Raw genomic sequence first — 24,234 nt, forward strand, 5'->3', positions numbered from 1 at the left:
GAATTAGCATGTAATTTTTCCGATAAATTCTCTCATTTGTTAGGGATGGGACCATGATACAATAAGAAGGTAGCAGCAACTGCCGTTTTTGGTAACATAAGATGTCAAAATTTGACATAAATTCAATGCAATTGACACATTATGTTACCATTAGCTGGGTTGATAATGCTACCTTCTTATTGTATCATGGATGGGACATACTTATTCGTCGTTCAGAGAGTATTTCTAATCGAACAACGTAGAAAAATCGTCGTTCGGTCGTAGAATTTTGTGTGGGGAAATAAGTAATTTATTCGTAGTTATGGGTCGAACAACGAATAGAGAACGAACGACGTACCGTGGAAACGGGCTATTAATATATTTATTTCTATTTTCGATGTACATTATATCCCTAATTTTAGCAAAACAATATATCATTCTGAAAAAAAAAACTTTTTCCCATAAAGACTTCTTCATATCAATGACGTGTAACCTTCTCCAAGTCCGAACGACGTGCCGCAAACTCAAATATCTCTTATAGAAGCGGTAAAACATTTGTTAATATGTGTGATATTTTGTACAATTTGAAAAAATAAAGCCCTAATAAACATGTGCTTATTTGATTTCAAAAACAAAAGTTTGAAAAATCTTTCCTTTTTCAATGGATTTCCAGCGATCCCAAACATTTTTGCAAGAATTCTTCTATTAACTGTGAGAAAGTATGCAGTTAGTGAAATTATATGGAAACATTCAAATTGAAAATGTACCGAATGAATGAAAATTCATGTTTTCCAAAATATTCAAACAAATGTGAAAAATGATTGGTTTTTTAAATTCCAATAATTTATAGACATTTCCTTATTTTGTTTACATTTCCGTTGACACTAACATTATAAACAAAAACAAATTTCTGTGTGGTTGTTGTTGAGTTGTATTTGTTGTAGTATTTACTTTACCTTCTTTGTCCTGCCATGTCGTTTGCACTTATAGGGCGTTTATACTATTGAAGATTAACCCAGTAGGGTTAAGAGATCCAGTGGGTTAATCTTAACCGTTTATATATGCCTTTATGAGGATATAAATGACAGCTGATTTTTGTTTATGTATACATACATACAAAACCTCAAATAAACATAGATTAATAATTTATTTAAATTTTTTATAGAATTGGAAAATAAAAACTTATTGGCAGTTTCTCGCGTACATGTAGGCAAGATCGGAAATAAAAAATTGGCTGCCGCTAATTGCCCAATTGGAGGAAGATCCATCACCGTTTCCAACCTTGGAGGAAGCTGAACTAATGGTTAGTCGGTCAGCATTGGCGGTACATAGTCCAAATATGTATTTCCAAATTGCCACAGGCAGCTAATGCAGCTATTTATCAAAATGACAAATTGAAAGAGGACATTGAAGAAGGAAAAGAGGTGGGTATGATTAATTTTGTAAGGGAAAATTTTGATTTAAATAACTTTTAGATTCATGACGAAAGCAGCAGCGAAGATGATAAAACTGATGATAGAGAAGATGGTGCCTCCGAAGAAATAAAAAAAATATTATCACCAATTCGACACCTCCAAATAATAGTATGCTAAGTCTAAAAAGTGAGTTTTGCAGGAGAAGCTCTCAAAGTGTGGAAATTTTTTTGAACTTCAGTACTATGCTAAGTCAATATTTGTTTATAACTTCTGTTCGGATTGACCGATCATTACCAAAATTTCACAGAATTTAAGTTAAAGGACGTTCGACACCTCCAAATAATAGTTTGCTAATTCTGAGCAGTGAGTTTTGCAGGACAAGCTCTAAAAGTTTGGACATTTCTTTGACCTTCAGTACTATGCTAAGTATATATTTGTTTATAACTTCTGTTCGGATTGTCCGATTATTACCAAAATTTGACAGAATTTAAGTTAAAGGACGTTAAATATAAAAATGTAAAGAACTTGAAAACATGCTAAGTCGACTTAGCATACTATTGTTTGGAGGCGTCGAATTGAAAAAGAATGTTAGCCATGATATTTCTGAACAATTTCTTAAAGCTGTCGGTTTAGATGTAAGTGGCACAACAGATACATCAAATGCTCAAAATGCTCCCTCTAAAATGGGTAATCTTAGGACAAAAATATCTATCTGAAGTAAGTGAACATATGTATTTCCAACATATTTGTGATTTAGGCTAATCAATTCTTTTATAATGTTCTAGAACTGCTAATATATAATTTTCAATTGTGGATATAGAAGCAGCAATTGGTGGGAACAGTGGCGTTAAAATGGGTCCAAGTGATTATGTTTCATTAGCCCAAAACAGCTGATGCAAAATATCTGCCTTTTCTCTCCCAGCCTATGGCTATCCAAAACGATCTCCCATTGCAGTTAATATCTATGATTTGGGTTTCCGTTTAAAGGCAACTGGAGACTACAATAAATAGATGATGCCTTAGATATCCAGGTAAGAAAAAAATACCTAATACCTATGGCCACAATAACAATTTATTTTTTCCACGCCAGTTCCGGAATGATTGTCCCAAAGATCTGAAATTGGAAGATGAGGTACAACAGAGACTATTTTTTACTATGGTCATAATGGCTTTTTTTACAGGAATCAAATGTCTCGGATGATATGATATCATATATGACGATATATATTGCATCAGATGTTATAACTCTCATTAACATGTGTCGCAAAAATAATTTCACAATAAGGCTTTCATGGTATTTCAAGTCCCAATTATCCAGCTATTATACAAAAACAGATTTCAATCAATTGGCTAATTATGTTATTGTGAAAAGGCGCATGCAATATGATATATGTATACATTGAAAATGTTTCGCTGCTGATTGTGTCCTTGCCCTCAAACCATTTATTTTTTAAAAATTGGCTAACTTCCGTATCGTCAGATTCTTTGTGGTTTTAAAACTTCGTCAGAATTTTTCAGTTGCACACTTATGCTGTTCCTCGAAGATGCAGCTAAATGCATCAGGATTAAAAATTATACATGTTTGCTTTTTACCTGCGTTTAATAAAAATGCACAATTGGCTAACTTCCGTATCGTCAGATTCTTTGTGGTTTTAAAACTTCGTCAGAATTTTTCAGTTGCACACTTATGCTGTTCCTCGAAGATGCAGCTAAATGCATCAGGATTAAAAATTATACATGTTTGCTTTTTACCTGCGTTTAATAAAAATGCACAATCGGGACATTTTGAAATATCAAAGTTTGTTAAGTATTACTGCGTTATGAAACACAATACTTCAGACATTTGCAGTCATTTGCCAAGCATCTGACAATATGGAAGTTACCCCCTGTTTTTGTAAAAAAAATTTTATGTTCTCACACGAATTGTCAAATTTTGTAGATCGATTTACTCGCCTTAGCGCAAATGTGGAACTCTGATTTTTGAATGAGGAATTCTTAACTATATATTGAACGTGTCTATGAAGAATTAGATCTGTATATCATCTAGGGGCTGAGCTTTGGATGCCCAAATTATTACGAATATAGACGAACGAACAAAAAAATAGTTACAAAAACAGGGGGTTAGCCATTGTTGTAGCATTGTCCTATTTTAAGCAAATTGTAATTAAAACACGATACAAGTTGTCCAACCATTTTGTGTGTTTATTCATATTAAAATTTATAATTTTTGTTTGCTTTAGACCTCTGTGTTTCATATCTTTTAATTTTTCGAATACAAATTCAAATTTGCAGTTGCTCAATATACTCCATATTTATATTAGGCCATTCTCCTTGCAGCAATTGTCAGTTTGAAGGAGAGGAGGTTCTGGTTCCTCTGTATCAAGACTGAAACATTTTGCAACCTGGACTGGTTGAGTTCATAAAGACTCAAGGGACAGGTGAGTGGTGTTGGTTGGGCAGCTAAGTCCCAATTTACATTAGGCGAGTTTACTTGCGGCAATTGTCAGTTTGTAGGTGAGAGAGGGTGCTGAGAGGCAAAGGGTTACCATATGCCTCACCTCTCTCTCCTACAAAATGACAATTGCCGCAAGTAAACTCGCCCAATGTAAATTGGGACTAAGCAAATCCAGCGTGTCGTGTGGTCCCAAACCATATGCTGGGCATATGTTGGGTATCGTGGCATCAATTCGGGCCCAATACGAATCGTCTGGATCTTAACTGGGCTACGGCACTCACACACACTCTCTCGGTACTGCGTGCGCTACTGTATCAGTGTGAATACCTTTGGACTTTTCTCTAGATCATGAAGATCTCTCCTGACGGACCTGGGTGGGGAAACCTGTCCATTAAATCATGGTAGGGATGCTCACTGTGATAACACCCAAGCAGGCACTGCATCTACAACATCCTGTTGTGTTGAAGCAACGGTTGCAGTCTTCAGAGCGGCACTCTGGCAGGTTTAAATATTCTTCAACTGCATAGCGCGTACATTTCCATAGCACCCTGGTGCCGCATATATTATCACAGACCAGCCTAAAGGTTCATAAGAGGTCAACGTGGTTTCTTTTTCTGTATCCTGCTTCCGACAAGGACCTTGTTCCTCATTCCGATATTTTCACAAATAGTTATGGCTGTGAGAACGATTTAAACATGCTGTGGAACGTACACCGAATAACATGGGCTAATCACTGTTTGGAATCAGGACACCATCCATCAACACTTTCGGGGGGAGCCTTATTTCAGCCGTCCGCATTCATTACGATCTCTATGGTGTCTGGAGGCTATGTAATTTTAAAAAGTAGAGGGTTTCAACCACTGTTGGAGGGTAGTCTTCTCAATATCCTTGAACAGATTGGCGTGGTTTACTGTTGGCTTTGGATATGTCAAGAGCTACTATGACTGTTCGGTCGCACAGATGTGACATCATTGCTGTTGGTTGAAGTATTATGCATTTTCCGGAATTGATATTGGACAACTGCTTCTTGTTGAATGCCGTAGTCGCTGTTATTTTTTATGCAAGCTTTTAAGCATTCTGATGTATGACCAATCTTGTTGCAGACGTTTCCTGTAAAGAAATATAAGCGTTATTTTATTTTGGTATTCGAATATTTATTTATATTTGTGTATTTATTTACTTACCTCTGCGAATTCATCTTAATATTCTTTTTTCAGTTTTTATGTGTGTTGCTGCGTATTTTTGACAATGAAGCAAAATGTAAACAAGAAAATGCTTGCAACTTTTCGTACAAAGGGAAATGAGCTGAATTTTTTAGTACAAAAACAGTGTTGGATTATATTAGTATCCAGATTTCGGGCAGGATCTCAAACAAATCTGGTCATGAAAAGATTTAAATTTGTGTGGTAAATCTTCATAAATTTGATGAGATTAGGCAAACAAATCCTGATAATGAAGGTTAACCCCGCAAAATGCTCTAATATAAACAGCATATTAGTCGGATTTATTAAATCTCAATAAATCAAATAAATTCTCAATTAAGAAGGTTAACCCGTAAAAATCTCTAATGCCAGGTTTACACTAGCGCTCCAAAATCCACTGGATTTCACAAAATCGTGAAATACACCCCGGTGTTTACACATATTTTTTGTTGATTTCAAACATATCACAATGATCAAGGTAGATGCATATGCCCAGCTGATCGAACATGAATTTTCACAAGTTGTTGTAAATTGAATTAATCATCAAAAATATAAAAATATAGAACTTTACAACTTTACTTTACTTTTTAAGAAATTTGTATGGGGAAGCAATTTTTGCTCTCTTTTCTAACATTACCATTAAAAAAGTACGGGAACACAATGAAAAATAGCATTGTAACAAAGTAATTTAATATTTTTTTCACATTGTTTACAAATTTTGATACTAAAATATTTTGTTGCAGCAATTGACCATCTACCTTGTTTATTGTGATACGTGAAAAGTGTTGCAACTTTTGGTACTTTTTTATGCAAAAACAGGGTTGTATATCATGTGTACTGTGATTTCGATGTTGATTTCGCTGAAATCACGAAATGAGATGATTTCATTTTTGTATGCGAAATCATGATAAATTTAGCTTGATCCCGCCCGAAATCACGAAACGACGCCGAATGTAAACTAAGCATAAGGAAAACACCGTTAAAGACAACTATACATAAATCCATATTCTAATCCATGGCACAATTATAGCCCGTTTAGACTTAACCCTTATACGATGATTAATGCTTAGTTTACATTTGGCGTCGTTTCGTGATTTCGCGCGGAATCAAGCAAAATTTATCATGATTTCGCATACAAAAATGAAATCCTCTCATTTCGTGATTTCAGCGAAATCAACATCGAAATCACAGTACACATGATATACAACCCTGCTTTTGCCTAAAAAAGTACCAAAAGTTGCAACACTTTTCACGTATCAGAATAAACAAGGTAGATGGTCAATTGCTGCAACAAAAAATTTTAGTATCAAAATTTGTAAACAATGTGAAAAAAATATTAAATTACTTTGTTACAATGATATTTTTTATTGTGTTCCCGTACTTTTTAATGGTAATGTTAGAAAAAAGAGCGAATTGTCAAAACTTGCTTCCCCATACAAATTTCTTAAAAAATACGGGAACGGGAAAATGACGGAAGTTGCAAAAACTCCAGCATAAATATCAAAATCAACGTATCGGCTATCATATTAGATGCCAATGAACATGATTGCTGCTAGTTTCTACTAGGCCAAAATTGTATGGCAGAAAACAGGAGAAGAGGGTGTTATTCGGCGCTATTTTTGTTTAAAGAGAAGTGCAAGTCTTGCTAGATTTCGGAGTATGGGAACGCATTTTTAGCACTAAACGGGAAAACTACTGCAAGTACTAATATTGTGCAGGTTCTGACCACAACTTTTATCTATCAAATGGCCTGTTCCCGTACTTTATAAAGTGGTAAAAGTCCCAAAAGTTTTAAAAGTCGTAAACGATTTTCATATAAATTTTGTGTAAGGGAACGAAAAATGTGTAAAAGTGGTAAAAATTGTAAAAAATTGTGGAACAGAGCTAAAATTTATTATAACGGTGTCTCAAAGATAAAATCATTTTTTTATTTTTTCATTTGTTAGTACTATACACAATTAATACGATATATAGATAATTTTACGATAATTTTCCAAATAAAGTTTTAAAGTTCTATATTGTAGTATATATTTGATTAATTAATTCAATTTACAACAACTTGTTTTGAACATTCATGTTCGATCAGCTGCGCATATGCATCTACCTTGATCATTGTGATATGTTTGAAATCAACAAAAAAATAAGTGTAAACACCGGGGTGTATTTCAGGATTTCGTGAAATCCATTGGATTTTGGAGCGCAAGTATAAACTTGGCATAAGGGCATTATCTCGATTTAAGTGCTTAATCCACCCAAATCCAGCCTGATTTACCATACAAAATTAAATCAACTCAAAACTTGGATTTGTTTTAAATCAAATGTTATATCGAAATATTTTGATATACAACACTGCTTTTTGCTCCTAAAAATGCAACTATTGCAGTCTGTACCAATATTGGCAACTATGTTCATGTGTCGTTTATTTACTAGGGTTATGACTTTTTGACCTTTTTCTCAAAAATGATTTCCTGTAGCGAGAGTGAACGAACTTTTGCCTATTAAAAATTTGATCCAATTTTTTTTCCTGTTGCACGAATAAGTGGCATTTTGCCTATTAATGACTAAAATAATTTGTATTCCATTTAAATATTGAAAAAGGTCCCGCACAAAGCACTTTCAATTTATGTGATACATGGAATAAAGCTATATATGATATAAAAAAGTGATATATATGTAATAATATGACGATAAAATTGGTGAGAAACAAAAGCTTATGTCATTCTGGATATGTCGTGTGGCTTTAACGATTGTTTTGAGTTATTTATGTGATTAAAGTAACTCCAAAATTTTGTCCAAAAAGCTCATCTATAAAAATTTAAAAGCTTTTTGTGCGTGAGCTTTTTTCTCTCGAATCACCTTGTAATTAAAATGTTATCTAATCTTATGCAAAAGCTCATCAAAATATGACACAGGGATGTGAGGTTGTAAAAAAGTCATAACTAGACATCGGATTTTTGCATGTTTTTTATTTCTCATTCGATTGGACTCAAATTTTGGATCTAGGCGTTTTAAGGGTCAATTTGTCGTTATTTGGGGTCATATCAAAAACATGCAAAAAATATGCAAAATATATGCAAAAAATATGCAAAAAATATGCCAAAAAATATGCAAAATATGCAAAAAATATGCAAAATATGCAAAAAATATGCAAAATATGCAGAATATGCAAAAAATATGCGAAATATGCAAACAGATTTTGGCCGAAAATCGTCATAAAAGTCGTAAAATTGTCATTTAAAGTTGGAAAAACCATCAAAAAATACATAACAGTGTTCTAAATTAAGACTGTTGGCCGTTTAACGTCGATGTTTTTAGCAGATTATTATTTTATTGAGGTCATTTACGACAGTGTGGTGTAGGGTATAAAAATATGGTATCGTAATACCATTTTTTTATTATTAAACTATGTAAAAATAGAATATTTGATAAAATATCAAACGTTCTATGTAAACTTCAATATTTTCTTTGTCATAATTTGTAGCACTGGGCTGGTTATTGTTCAAAAGAAACAAATCGATGCCGGATTTTTTAAGACGACAACCGCATAAAGTTTTTAGTTTGGTCAGATTTTAAGACTGTCAAAGTTTGAGCACAATTGGAATATGTTAACACGCGCCACTGGGCCTCGAAGTTATGAAAATCTCGATTTTTTGGCTATTTTCGGCGAGCCATTTCTCTGGAATGGTTAAAACTTTTAGTCCCTATTAAGCATTAAATAAAAGGCCATTCTGTTCTTAACATTTCCTGCTGAACAACAAACTAATTAAGTATTACTGAATTCGAGATAATAAAGCCAATGCACAGTGGATCCACCCATTGGCCAAAACTAAAAAAATTAATGTCAAATTTTGGTATAACATTTGGCAACACTGACAGCTATTACATGGACCCTTTTTAAAAATATTTTAGTTTTTGCTTCATTTGAACGCGATCTTCTTAAGAATAGCTTCAAACATCGGAAAATTTGACTAATATTTTTAGTTGTGAGTGCAACCAATATTTTAAGTGCAAGTAAATATGTAGATTAAAAATATCACAAAACTAATACGTATTGCAAAATATTATAGTGGATTTGGAGGGAGAAGGTAATAGCTTAATTTTCATTCTAGTTAGCTGCATATTTTTTTAGTGTATTTTGGAGTGCCAATTTGATCATATACTTAAATTTGACCTAAGGTTTTAGTCATGATTCCTACCAGTGCCCACCTCGGGAATAATTTTCCAAAGTAGGTCATGGATCTAAGATTATTCTGTATTAAAATCAGCTGCCATCTAGTGCCAGACTATAAATGGTGGGTCGCTGACTAAAGCTGCCTTAGAATAAGGTTTCAATAGATATATTAGCGTATAACTCTGTTATCTGATAACTTACATAAACGTAATTGGCATCAGTGCCAAGATGAAGAAATCTTCTTCCGAATTAGTCTTGCGTTGGCGGTACGTGCCTTCCAGGAAGAACGCTATAAGATCTATATTAAAAATTTTAACAATTTTCAGAAAAAAATATTGATTTTTTTTTAATCCGTTAAATTGGTTGGATTTTATGTTGTTTTGGAGATTGTTTTGTTTCCCCAAGCCTATTGTTGCATCATAAGGTAATCGGGACCTTCGTTCGTGTCATTTTGTATTAATAAAATAACATAAAACAATTCTTACCGTATACCCCCTCCAGAGGGGAAAGGGGGGAGAATGCCACGCTCGTGGTTTCTTAAAACACTCTTCGCAGCAGCACAAAGCTGTAACCGGCACAATGGCTTGATTTTTACAATCTAAATATTTTTGGCCACTTTCTCCATGCAAGTGGATATACTGTGCAATGTCCCGAAAAACGTGACTATTTAAGCCTTGTGTGAAAATGGAGTCTTTTAAAATTTTCTTCCTTTTTATCAATTTTTGGAATGAAAACATTACATTTTGTTCTAATTTAAATTATTCAAGAGTCAGACATCATGTGGTTTTGGAGCTATCTGGGTACAGCTGACTACTTGAAGAACGCTCTGCTATGTAGTTCGCAATTTTCAATTTGTTTACCACCCTTTGCGCCTCCTGGAAATTCGGAGTTAATGTTTAATCTCTTGAACAACAAGAATTATGGCACACCTTTTTCTAGGAAATTTGGCAGTAGCTCTTTTGGAAGTTTGGATCGAATATTTCTGAAGACATTGGAATCTTTGCTTTGTTAAGATTTTTTTCGCCTTTTGGCTCTTTATGGCGTTTTGCGCCGTTGGATCAAACAATGCCAGCTCAGCAAGTTCAGGACTAAGATACCACAGATTATTAATCATGTTGTTATTTCCTTTTTCTGAAATTTGTGTCTTGTTTTGATGCTAAACGTATCGTAGAGTCTGAAGAACCATTTGTCCCGAAAACAATCAAGCGTGAATTCAAGAAAATCGTAACTATAAAACAGTCATTGGTGCTGAACCCCTGTAAGGTGTACAGGAACGTTACTAGTATCATTTTGGCAACAGTAGAAGCTATCGGAGAGGATCCTACAAATATAAGATCTCTATAAGCTTCATCCGTGAACAGCGAAGTATAAACCGTGAAAAATACACGCAACAACTTCAAGGAACGAGGCTATTTGCGTGCACTGGCATGGAAAACTATTATGTACCAGATATTCTCAAAACAGAGAAGAAAAAGCCGGTTGCTGTTCTGGTATCACATGGAGGTAAAGAACAACTCCTAGGCGTTCCTGAAACTGACAGCAGCTCATGGGAGAAACAAGAACTAGCAGTGTACAGATGCCTAGAATAATGGGATGTCAACAGCTCAAGCAGATATTAGGTCGAGAACTTCTGTACCACTGTACAAACTTGTTAGAAAAATTGTTGAGAGGGAAGCCCCTTACGTTTAAATCGTTCGAGACTGGTTTAATGCCCCTAGAATGTTTTTTCTATTTTATTTATTTATTTGGTATTCCACACGACAACAACTGAGTGTTATAAGTGAGAGTTTGGGTTATTGATTTTACTAAACGTATAATGAACAAGATAATGTTTATATAGATATAATATAGGTTATATTGGGTAAACATTATCAATAGGTTGAAAAGGAATAGAGACAATAGATTGAGTTTAATACAAAAAAACCACTTGAAAATTGTGAGCGACATAGCAAGGAGTCGAGTTCATCACCAAGTTGTCATCAGTATCCAGATGGCTCCAAACCCACATTATGTCAGTCTCTTATGTAAATTTAAATATGTATGAACAAAATGTAAGCGTTTGTCATTGAGGCCATACAATGAATGTACAAATGTCCATCTTTGTAAAAACAAAATTGCATTTGAAGAAGGAAATGTTTGATGGATAGCGAAGCCATTCCACGGCCGATATGTCTGATGAGTCTCTACAAAAGGCGAAACATAGTGGTTGTGTGGGTTCGAATCTTCGGCTTTCCTTTTTCACTTGCAAACATCACCGGTCATTAAGCTCGACTCCAACGTGAAATAAATTAAAATTAAAATAGATATTCGCCCTAATATACAACATTTTCAAATAAAGTAAAATATATTCGTTTTCATTCCCAAAAATTGATAATATAGGAAGAATTTTTTTTAATAGACTCCATTTTTGCCCTAAGGCCTTTTTCGGGACATTGGCTTTATTATCTCGAATTCAGAACACTTACGTACTTTGTTGTTCAGCAAGAAATGTTAAGAACAGAATGGCCTTTAATTGAACGATTAATACGGCCAAATAGCTTTAACCGTTCCACATATGTATATGGGTCTTCGAAGTCGCCAAATAGCAAAAAAATTGGATTTTCATAACTTCGATGCCCCAGTAGCACCTTTTAACATATTCCAATTGAGCTCAAACTTAGGCAATCTTAAAATCTAACAATACTAAAAGGGGCTCCCTGGCTAAAAAAAATCCGAGATCGATTTGGTCCTTTGAGTTAAAACCAGCCCAATGCTACAAATTAAATTAAGATGCTACAAACAAGAAAATATTGAATTTTACATAAAACGTTTAATATTTGATCAAATTTTATATTTTTACATAGTTTAATAATAAAAAAATGGTATTACGATACCATATTTTTATACCCTACACCACACTGTTGTAAATGGTCTCAATAACAAATTAATCTGCCAAAAAAATCGACGGTTTACGGCCAACAGTCTTAGTTTAAAACACTGTTATGTATTTTTTGATGGTTTTTCCAACTTTAAATGCAAATTTTACGACTTATATGAAGATTTTCGGCCAAAATTTGCTTGCATATTTCGCATATTCTGCATATTTTTTGCATATTTTGCATATTTTTTGTATATTTTGCATATTTTTTGCATATTTTGTGCATATGCACAATATGCAAAATAAATACGAAATATGACCCTGCCATTGAATTTAGATTTCTTTGAAACGAATTTTGGTCCAATCAGAATCTTCGTATCTTTAATATTAAAAAATATGCAAATATGCAAAATCCGATGTCTAGTCATAACCCTATTATTTACATTATTCAAATAACTGTAAACACAAACACACAAAAACAAACAGAAGCGGAAAAATATAAAAAATATTAAATAAAAATAAAATGGATGTAGCTTTTTGTTAATTTTCTCGTTTAGAGTTAAGCTTGATGATCTGAAATTATTTGCAAGTGAAAAAGGAAAGCCAAGGACTCGAACCCACATAGTCACCAAATTACGTTACCTGGTTTCATTGGTGGTAAAGCAAATCTAGCTTTAATTTAATATAAATTGTAAACAACATATTTAATAGCAATTTGTCAGATTATTTTTTGCAGTATTCCATTCCATTTTTAATTTTCAAGCAATTCTTTTTGCAAATTCGCGTATGTATACGTAAACAAAGATCAGCTGACTGGCATCTTATATCATTTTAGACTAGTCTAAACAACTAGGATTTGAAAGTTGGATTTAGAAATGGAGTCGATTTAAAATGACTAGTCTAAACGGGCTATTAGCAAGGTGTGATACCACACCAGCTGTTCGAATATGAAATGTCAAAACTCTTTATAAAAAAAATATTTTTATTGTAATTTCCCCAATAATATAAAGAAAATTTTGATATAACATATTCAAAATTTTACGATACCCCTACCTTGGTAATTGTGCCATGGTCTAGAAGAAGAAGGGGTTGTTAATGAAGGGTTGGTTAATGGGGTTTCTACACGGTATGTTTTATGCATAACGACTGCCATTTTTAACAGATCTGAATTTTGTACACATGGTGTGAACCATAAAACAATTTCAATCCACCAAAGTGATAGGGGTATCAATGTGACCATTTTAGCATTTTTGCATTATTTTTTAGTATTTAGCCGCAAAATTCTATTTAGCATTTTTTAATTTTTAATTTAGCATTATTCTATCCACAAAATCCCAAAAGTACTTTTGTATAAACAAAACTTGATAATTTTTAATTCCGATTTATAAATAGTGATTAATAAAGAAAATATGAATAAAAAATAAAATATAATAAAAAAAATTTAGGTTTGGCAGGGCCGAACTTGTTGAAAACCCTAAATGCTAAACTACAGCTAATTCTGAAAATGTAGCTAAAAGCATAAAAATTTGGTGGTACCGTTATACGAGGCTATTCCAAAAAATTAACCTATGTCCGCAATTTTTGGTCGATACGTTTTTTGACCACTAGGAACCCCAAATGCTAAATTATAGGTAATTCGGTCTGAAAATATAGCTAAAAAGCCATAATACCAGAAATCGGATGGAAACGTTATATGGGAGCTATTTCAAAACGTAGACACTATGTCCACAATTTTTGGTGGAGAAGTTTTTCGGAACCTTAAATCTATATATATAAATGAGCTTGGTGAAAAGTGATTGACTGACTGACTGACTGACTCATCATCAACGCCCATCCAAAACGGCTAAAGCTAGGAGCTTAAAAATTTTACCAGTGGGTCACTGTTGATGCAAATGTGCGAGATAAGGCCGGGTTTTAGAAAATTCGTCCTGGAACCACAAAAAATAACAACAACAAAAATCCTTATTTTTCATTATTATTACGTACTTATTCACTTAGTTGGCTCTCTGCAAGACATGTGTCAAATTAACAATGCTATAACTTCATGATACCGTAAACGATCACACATAATTTCAAAATTTGTAGTTTACTTCTAGGCGCACTTATTTTATCGTAAACCACTAAATAATAGAAAGACAAGACATTTGTTATCTTCCATTGCAACAGATGTCGCAGTTGGTGATAATGGTATAAACATCAAATACGCGAAAAATACAAACCGATCCTGATTTAGTTTTCACATAACAGGTGTCGCACAAAAGATTTTCATTCGTTAAAATACAGTTAGAAAAGATGATTACAAACGATGCATTTGTAAAAATTTTGATTTTCAATTTAAAATTAAAACAAAAATTCTTTCAATAAATAATAAAAGAGCTGGCAACCAGAAATTTGGAATTAAGGTTACTGTTGTAGTGTAGGATTGATATATGAGGGTAGTTTTGGAAATTCGTGCTTATGTGTACGAAAAGCACTAAATAGTACTAAATTTAGTAAAATTTAGATTTGGGTGAACGGATAGAGCTGGAATCCTGATATTTGGAATTGAGATTACTGTTGGAGTGTAGGATTGAGGTAGTTTTGAAAATTCGTACTTATGGGTACGAAAAGTACTAAATGGTACTAAATTTAGTACAATTTGGATTTGAATGAACGGATAGAGCTGGAAACCTGAAATTTGGAATTAATATTACTGTTGAAGTGTAGGATTGAGATATGAGGGTGGTTTTAGTACTTATGTGTACGGAAAGTACTAAATTGAACTAAATTTTGTATAATGGGGATTTGGGTGAACGGATAGCGCTGGAATCTCGAATTTTGGAACTGAGATTACTGGTGGAGTTTAGTATTGTGGAAGTTTTGGAAATTCCACAAATAGCACTAAATTTGGTACAGTTTCGATTTGGTTGAACGGATAGAGCTTGATTCCTCAAATTTGGACTGAGGATCACTGATGAAGAGTAAGAAAGATGCACCAAAGGGTTTTTGGAAACTTGAGTGTACGAAAAGTACTAAATGGTACTAAATTTAGTACAATTTGGATTTGGGTGAACGGATAGAGCTGGATTCCTGAAATTTGGAATTGATATTACTGTTGGAGTGTAGGACTGGGGATGTTTTGGAAATTCTTACTTATGTGAATGAAAACTACTAAATGAAACTAAATTTGAGACAATGGGGATTTGGGTGAACGGATATAGTTGGAATCTCGAAATTTGGAATTGAGATTACTGGTGGGGTGTAGAATTGAGGTAGTTTTGAAAATTCGTACTTATGGGTACGAAAAGTACTAAATGGTACTAAATTTAGTACAATTTGGATTTGGTTGAACGTATGTATGTAGCTGGAAACCTGAAATTTGTAATTAAGATTACTGTGAAGTGTAGGACTGAGATATGAGGGTGGTTTTGGAAATTCGTACTTATGTGTTCGAAAAGTACTAAATTTGGTACAATAGGGATTCGAGTGAACGGACAGAGCTGGAATCCTGAAATTTGAAATTGAGATTATTGTTGGAGCATAGGATTGGGGAAATTTTGGAAATTCGTATTTATGTGTACGAAAAGTACTAAATGGTACTAAATTTATTACAATTTGGATTTGGGTGAACGGATAGAACTGGAATCCTGAATTTTAAGTATTTTAATTTTATTTGTTTTAATTTAAAGTATGAATTTTAGTAAACGGAAAGAGTTAGAATTTGCAACCCGTTCGCGGTAGGCTATAGAGGTAGAATTTGGATTTGTGTGACGGATAGTGTCCTGAAATTTGAAATTAGGATTACTATTGGAGTGTAGGACTGAGGTAGTAAGGGTACGAAAATTACTGAGTGGTACTACCTGTGGTACAATTTGGATTTGGGGGAACGGATAGAGCTGGAATCCTGGAATTTGGTCAGACTGCTGTTGGAGTATAGGATTGAGATTGAAGTAGTTTTTGAAATTCGTACTTATGGGTACGAAATGTACCAAATGGTACAACTTGGATTTGAGTGCACGGATAGCGCTGGAATCCTGTTATTTAGAATTATGGTTACTGTTGAAGTGAAGGATTAAGGTTGTTTTGGAAAATCGAATTGTACAGAATTTGGTACAATTTGTTTTTGTGTAAAGGGGTTTTTGGAAATTCGTCGTATAAAGGTACGAAAAGTGCTAAAGTGTACTAAATATGGAATCCATTGTATTAGGCAAACGCGAAGAGCTAGAATTCTGAAATTTTGAACGAGTGGTCATTGATGGAGAGTTAAGTGCAATTTACATAAGCATATTAAATGATTTCGTTTTACGAAATCCTAGAATCAAATGAAGTGTATTTACATCTGTTTTTTGCGTCATTTGCTTACGCACACAATCGCACATACACACTTATACAATAACACAAACACACGCACACAATATATTTATTCAGAAAAATAGGAATTTCACAACACAAATGTGTATCAAATAACTTAAATTAATTCCAAAACAAAAAAAAATAATTTTTGCAAGTTTTTTAACCATTTATTTTCACTTTTGTCATCGTTTGAGTATTTTTGTTTTTCTACAACACACACAAACAAACAAAGACATCATAAAACAGTTGCATTTTTTGGTAGTTTATGACGAAAAAGCAGGGTTGCGTATAAAAGTATGGTGTTTTCGTGCGTTGTTTAGAATAAATGACGTAGCTGTCGTCATTTATTTTTGTATGGTAAATGACGCAAAATGTTGCCTGTTTTAGCAAATAAATGACGAAACAGCTCTAAATGACGAAAAAGTTGCTAATGTAAATTGGACATTAGGAAGATGTACCAAAGGGTATTTAGAAACTAGACCTATAAGTGTACGAAAAGTACTAAAAGTTTCTAAATTTGGTACCAATTGCATATTTTTAATGGATAAAGCTAGAATCTTCAAATTTTGTATGGGAATCAAGGTTGGGAAATGGCGTTGAAATAAGGAAATGGTTTTGGAAGTTCGTATTTATGATTACGAGCAGTAATAAATTTGGATTTGGGTGAACGGATAGAGCTGGAATCCAAAAGTTTTGAATTAAGATTACTGTAGGGGTGTAGGATTGAGATAGTTTTGGAAATTCGTACCTTTGGGTACGAAAAGTACTAAATGGTACTAAATTTGGTACAATTTTGATTTGGATGAACGGATAGAGCTGGAATTCTGGAACTAAGATTACTGCCGGACAGTAGACTTGAGGTAGTTTTGGAAATTCGTACTTATGGGTACAGAAAGCACTAAATTTGGTACAATTTTAATTTTAGTAAACGGATAGTGTTGGAATTAGGAATTAAGATTACTGTAGGAGTGTAGTATTGAGGAAATTTTGAAAATTCGTACGTATGGGTACGAGAAGTACTAAATGGTACTAAATATGGTACAATATGGATTTGGGTGAACGGGTAGAGCTGGAATCCTGAAATTTTTGTTTGGGAAAGAAATGGTACTAAATTTGATACAATTTGGATTCGGGTGAATTAATAGAGCTGGAATCCTGAAATTTGGAGTTACGATTACAGTCGAAGAGTAGGATTCAGGTTGCTTTGAAAAAGCAAACTTATGGTTACGAAAAGCACTAAATGGTACTAAATTTAGTACAATTTGTATGTAGGTGAACGGATAGCGGTGGAATCCTGCAATTTGAAAGTATGATTATTGTAGCCCTGTTGCGTTGAGGAAGTTTTGAAAATTGGTACGAAAATTCTAAATTGTTCTAAATTAAGTACAATTTTAATTTGGTTTAAGGGATAGAGTTTGAATCCTGAAATTTGGAAGTAAGGTTACTACTAAAGTGAAGGATTGAGGTAGTTTTGGAAAATCTTACTTATGGGTACCAAGAGTTCGACTTGATACTAAGTTTGGTGCAATTTGGAATTGTACGAACGGATACAGCTGGAATCTTGAGATTTGGAATTACTGTAATTACTATGGAATTTACTGTAATTATTTTGTATTAATGTCCGTGTATGGCTGATATATGTCGACGAAATACGTACCATAAGTATACGAAAATTACTTTATGGTACTCAATTTGTTTTTGGGTGTAGGGACAGTGCTGGAATTTTTATTTGTTGGTGTTAGGGTGTGTATTGGTGTGCAACGTTGATCTCGCTGTTAATGTGTAAGGGTGAGATACGGCTGATCTTTTTGAAAATCGAACTTAAGGGGTACGTACAGTACTAAGATAAAAATAAATATTGATTAAAATTGGTATTAGTGCGACCAAATTTTCAGTGTTTGTCATTTCCATATTATATATTGTTTATTTGTTTTTTTATATCCTTTCCGCATACGAAGAAGCGGGCATTTTGCTAGTGTATGTATATATTCTTGATCAGGGTAAAATTCCAAGTCGATATTTGTTTGTTAGTCTATCTGTGGTAGTCACTCTAGCATCAACAAAAATGTATGTTAGAAGCTGTTAAAATACATTTTTGTCTGCAGGCAGATCAAGTTCGAAGTTGGACTATATCGGTCAAACTTTATATTCCGACCGAATTAGCTGTAATTTGGCATTTGAGTTCTTACAAGTTCCCAGTGATGGAAAAAATGTTCCTCCTAAAGTTGTGGGTATTGGCACTTTCGTAAAGACAGGACATTAATTATTTCATTTTAGTTCAGAATAGTTTATGTTGGACGGTATTAACAGCTATTCGTTTAGATAATTTCGGTTGATTTTTATTCAATACAAAGCTTATATATTTACGTAATCAAATCTGCAGATCGACCTTGGTTTTAAAATCCACTTAATTCCGAGGAGAAAATATTCGCATTTGCCGATGCACCCCACCTTCTAAAATTGATTAGAAATCATTATATTGACACTGGCTTCATAATCAATGATGATTTCATCACAACAAGGACTATTGAGGATTTATTGGGAAAAACGTCTTCTAGTGATTTGTCAATAACACACAAAATTAGCAAAGATCACATTACAGTGTCCGGACCTGGTATGTATCGTTTCACATATTTAAATAATTGCTGACCTTCCTATTATTATTAAAGTCATCCTTTCGTAGCACGTCAAAAGGTTAAACTAGCAGCACAACTGTTCTCAAATACAACATCTAATGCAATAAGACGCTGCAACATACTTGGTTATGACATATATAAACCGAATGAGACCGCTGATTTTTTTGAACTAGTAAATAATTGGTTCGATGTAATGAATTCCAATATAAACACGTTCAATTATCCTGGGAAGGTATAACATAATTTCTTGTCTAAGTATAAGATTTTTTAAATACAATTCTAGGAACCGTTTGGCCGAAATATCGAGTATCAGATACAGACTTTGCAAAACATGAAAGATATTATGGCAAATCCAATATTGCCAAACAAAAACACGCCCGAATTTTTTCAAAAAGGAATAATAATGTCCTCTAACGCCATCGTAATGCTTTATCAATATTTAAAAGAAAAATTCAATATGCAGTACATATTAACGTACCGTCTTAACCAGGATATTTTGGAGAATTTTTTCAGTGCTATACGCAGCAAAGGTGGTATGAATGACCACCCTTCCCCAAAAGAATTTAAATACCGACTCAGAAAATATATTTTGGGTAAGTTATTCCGTAACACATCTTTTTCTTTGCAAATCTCGAAGTATATATTTCATATTTTAGCACGAAATACTGAAATTTTGAGAGAGACTAGCAATGTAAAAAACGACTCTACCGAATGGATACAGGGAGAAGCCAGTGTGAACATCGATGAAAATATTAGTGACCCATTTCGAGAAATTGACCAGCTTGAAGATACCTTTGAATATATGGCTACAGAGTGGACACAGACATCTTCAGAAACCAGTGTGAACATAGATGCAAATGTTAGTGACCCATTGGAAGTTCGTAACGAAGTTGAAGATTTTTCGGGGGACCAATTTCGAGAAATTGACCAGCTTGAAGATACCCTTGAATATATGGCTACAGAGTGGACACAGACATCTTCAGAAGCCAGTGTGAACATAGATGCAAATATTAGTGACCCATTGGAAGTTCCTAAAGACGTTAATCAGCTTGAAGGAGATGCCGGGGTATATTAAAAAAATATGGCGGGGTATATTATACGTAAAATGAATCTAGTCGAATTCGAGGAAACTAAAACAAGTAATACTTGGGTAGATCTACTTTCAAAAGGGAAGCTGAAGAAACCGATACAAGAATTCTTGAATGATATAAAAAGCCTTGATCAAATATTTGTCCATATTAACGGCGCAAAAATAGATCATAGTCATAATTTACACCAACGGCTGTTAATGCTCGCCAACAAAGTAAATATGCCGGAAAAAATCAAAAAATTCTTCTTCAAATGTAGAATGCATTTCCGTATCAGGCACTTAAATCGGTGCATAGGAATTACCAAAGCAAAAAACAAATTAAAAAAAACTCAAAATTTGTAAAAATCAAATTATAGATCATACCTAATAATTGTACCAAATTCAAATTTCTGGAATTTGTTTTCTTTTTGACCAATTTCTTTATTTAATATGATTCAAAACGCCTTTTCCCATTCATTGGAAATGCATAAATATTGATTTATTTGAATGTTCCTAAAATTAACACTTTGACTGATATTATTTGATGATATTAACACCTTTAAGTACCTTTAGACTTAATAAATCCTGGTCCTTAAAACTGTGGCTTTTTTTGGACGTATACGCTATGCAATTGACTTTTGAAATCGATTGGATTTCGAAAATCTAAACTTACTATTATAGCGTTATTACATGTTGCATCTTCTCAGCAAATAATGTCTATGTTGAAAGTAATCTGAACTTAAACTAATAATAATATTAACCCCCTGTTTTTATACCCTCCACCATAGGATGGGGGTATATTAAGTTTGTCACTACGTTTGTAACTACTCGAAATAATCATTGTAGACCCACAAAGTATATATATTCTTGATCAGCGTGCAATTCTACATCGATATAGCCATGTCCGTCCGTCTGTCCGTCTGTGGAAATCACTCTAGCGTCCGAACGGATTGACGTAGGTTGATGCAATTTTGAGAAAATATGTTATATTTATGTAGGACTTTTGGTATTGAAAGTGGGCTATGTAGGTCCACGCTTTCGTATAGCCCCCATACAAAAAGACGCGTGACGCGTCGTCGTTTTAAGGAATTTTTAAGATATTTGGTCCATTTTACCACCGAATTGGTTGTAATTTGGTACTTTGTGTCTCCAGAGGCCAAAAAATATTCCTACCAAAGTTGGGTTATATAGGTCCACGTTTTGGTATAGCCCCCATATAAGGCCCCATATAAAGTATGCGTCATTTTAATATATTTTGAATGTATTACACCCATTTGACCACAGAATTGGTTGTAATTTGGTATTTTGTGTCTTCAGAGGCCAGAAAACATTCCTACCAAAGTTGGGTTATATAGGTCCACGTTTTGGTATAGTCCCCACATAAGGCCCCTTATAAAGTACGCGTCATTTTAATATATTTTGAATGTATTAGACCCACTTAACCAAAGAATCGGTTGTAACTTTGTATTTTGTGTTTCTAGAGGCTAAGAAACATTTCTACCATAAAATGTTTATATAGGTCCACGTGTTGATATAGCCCACATAATGCAATATCTCCCGATTTTCGATATTTTGAACGTTTTAGCCTCATTATCACACCGAGATGGCTGAAATTTGGTATTTAGTCTTCTTTAGGCGTATAAAACTTTCCCCCACATTAATCCACTGAAATGGCTGAAATTTGTGGTGGAGGGTATAAAAAGTTCGGCCTGACCGAACTTAACGCTTTTCTTACTTGTTGTAACTATTTTTTGTTCGTTCGTCTATATTCGTAATAAATTGGGTATCCATAGCTTAGCCCCTAGATGACATACAGACCTAATTCTTCGTGGACACGTTCTATATATAGTTAAGAATTCCTCATTCAAAAATCAGCGTTCTATATTTACTCTAACAGCGTGTTTTTGTAAAAAGTTTTTGCCCATTCGTTCGTCGATTTCATGAACGAAGACACAATTTGGTTTTCATAGCGGTTGACGTTTGTATTCGTGTGACAAACAAATAAAAGCTTTTTATTTTCGTAATTTTTTTGGTTTTCTTAACAAAATCAGACGAACGAATACGTCAAAAATAAACGAATGGAAAAGACCCATCGTTTTGAATGAAAATTAAATAATTTGAGTAATAAATGGCACAAAACACACAAAAACTGGAAGGGAATGCAATTTTATTTATTTCCATAGAAGCACACGCGTATATGTACATCCGTTTCTTCATATTATCACAATTATTTTTGGACAAATTTGATTACATATTTTTCTTATTTTTTGTTTTTAATCTGTTTATCGGGGTTGCCATCAAGTAACACATTTTACGTGCAGACGCCTATGCAAAATTCACAAAATAAGTATCATGGAAACCCTGAAATATAAAAGCTTTTACGAAATAGACGAAAGCTTTCAGATAAAAACGAATGGTTCGTAAAATTTTACAAGAACCAAATTATGAACGTATACGTTTAAGTACGAACCGTTCGTGTGACAGGCAAGCACTTTTACAAAAACACCCTGTAAGGCGCGTAAATCAATCTACAAAATTTGACAATTCGTGTGAGAACAATAAATTTTTTTACAAAAACTGGGGGCAAATTGTTGATGTATACGATTTTTTCTATTTTGTCCAAACAATAAGAAAATGAAACATTTAATATTGGAACATAACTTTAGTTCTTTAATCAATGATTTTTTTTACATTTTCTTATTAAATTTTGGTACACATACAATTTTAAAATGAAAAATTTTATAAATAAATTATTCGGATTTTAATACCTGAAACATAACTAATTAAACAAAACTTATTTATTATCTGTGAGCTGTCCCGATTTTTATAGCAAGTATAGATTTGCTAGTCCGGTCAAAATAGACATTGAAATAGCAAAAATTCCCACACAGCTGAAATTTGGTGGAGAGCTAGGGTTTGCCATTAGAAGCAATGTCCTAAAATCCCATGTGTTCTGAACCGATTACTGCAGAGTGGATATCGTTTGAAAGCTTACGGAAGTATCTAGTGTCGTTACTTTAACCGGTTCGCCTCACAATGAACTTACGCTGCTAATTTTTTATTTGACCTTTAGATCGCGATATCTCGAAAATGGTAAGTCTTTTTTGAGAATCATAAAGACCACTCTTGTAGACAATTATTGAATCTACAACTTTTACTTTAGCCGGCTTTTGCTAAGTCATACCGTTTTTGAGAAAAATTAAAAAAAAAAACCAAATAATGCCTCCAAAAATTGCCTTTGACCCCGAATAACTTGTTTTGCACACATGGGATCGATGGGGACTTTTAGTACGTTGCTTCTAATGGCCAACCCTAGCTCTCCGCAAAATTCAGCTTTGTGGGAATTTTTGCTATTTCCCCCTTATATGCATGTCTATTTTGACCGGACTATGCCCCCGAAAAAATTGTACTTCGTAACTAGAGCCGCAAACACAAATACATATGTACGTATGTGTTCCCACAACATCACCGAAGGTGAAAAGAGAGACTTCTCTCATGCCACTATGTCGATTTGTAGTGTCTCAATTATATGGCACGGCGTGTTTTTCGACAGCACTTTTCTTTTAATTCCACGGCAGAGGGTTCCAATCCAGCATCAAGCCTGCGTAGGTTTATATGCTGCTACAACAACAAAAGTTAGCCGACATTACGCTTAGTGGATTTGCTACGGCGAAAATTTTGTTGTTCTGGTTCTGTTGAGATAAACTAAGTTTCTGCAAAATATTACGGTACACAACATTTGAACCAAATCGCTTGACCCGTTCGACTTACTTTTTTAAGTTAAGTGTGCAAACGACCTCACAGAATGACCAGTTGTGACAATATTGATTCAAAATAGGAGAAAACTGCAAAAAAATTCAAAAAAACTAACGTTATTATTGAAACATACAAAGTGAACGCAGACTTTTTGGGACTCTAATTTAGCAGTTGTAACACTTTTTTACCGTTATCTTCGTAATAATAATAATATATTTTCTTGGATTTTTCTTTTTATTCTGGTAGTAAAGAGTGCCAAAAACATATTTGTGAAAGAAAGGCCTATTCTGTAACTTTTATCGATTGAAAAGTTGTTAAAATTTCTTTTGTTTTTGTAACAACTACAAAACAAACGAATGAAA

At 33.7% G+C, this 24,234-nt stretch overlaps 1 long non-coding RNA gene across 1 annotated transcript; it reads left to right on the forward strand.

Moving 5' to 3' along the window:
- The first annotated feature begins 18,798 nt into the window (after nt 1–18,798).
- LOC141390719 (uncharacterized) lies at nt 18,799–19,406 on the forward strand. The gene is made up of 3 exons (XR_012409461.1): nt 18,799–19,025; nt 19,081–19,279; nt 19,331–19,406. It is a non-coding gene; the product is annotated as an uncharacterized lncRNA (long non-coding RNA).
- The last annotated feature ends 4,828 nt before the right edge of the window (nt 19,407–24,234 follow it).

This window comes from Musca autumnalis, unplaced genomic scaffold (assembly GCF_047663935.1).
Source record: "Musca autumnalis isolate F117 unplaced genomic scaffold, ASM4766393v1 scaffold_1, whole genome shotgun sequence".
Classification (NCBI taxonomy): Eukaryota; Metazoa; Arthropoda; class Insecta; order Diptera; family Muscidae; genus Musca; species Musca autumnalis.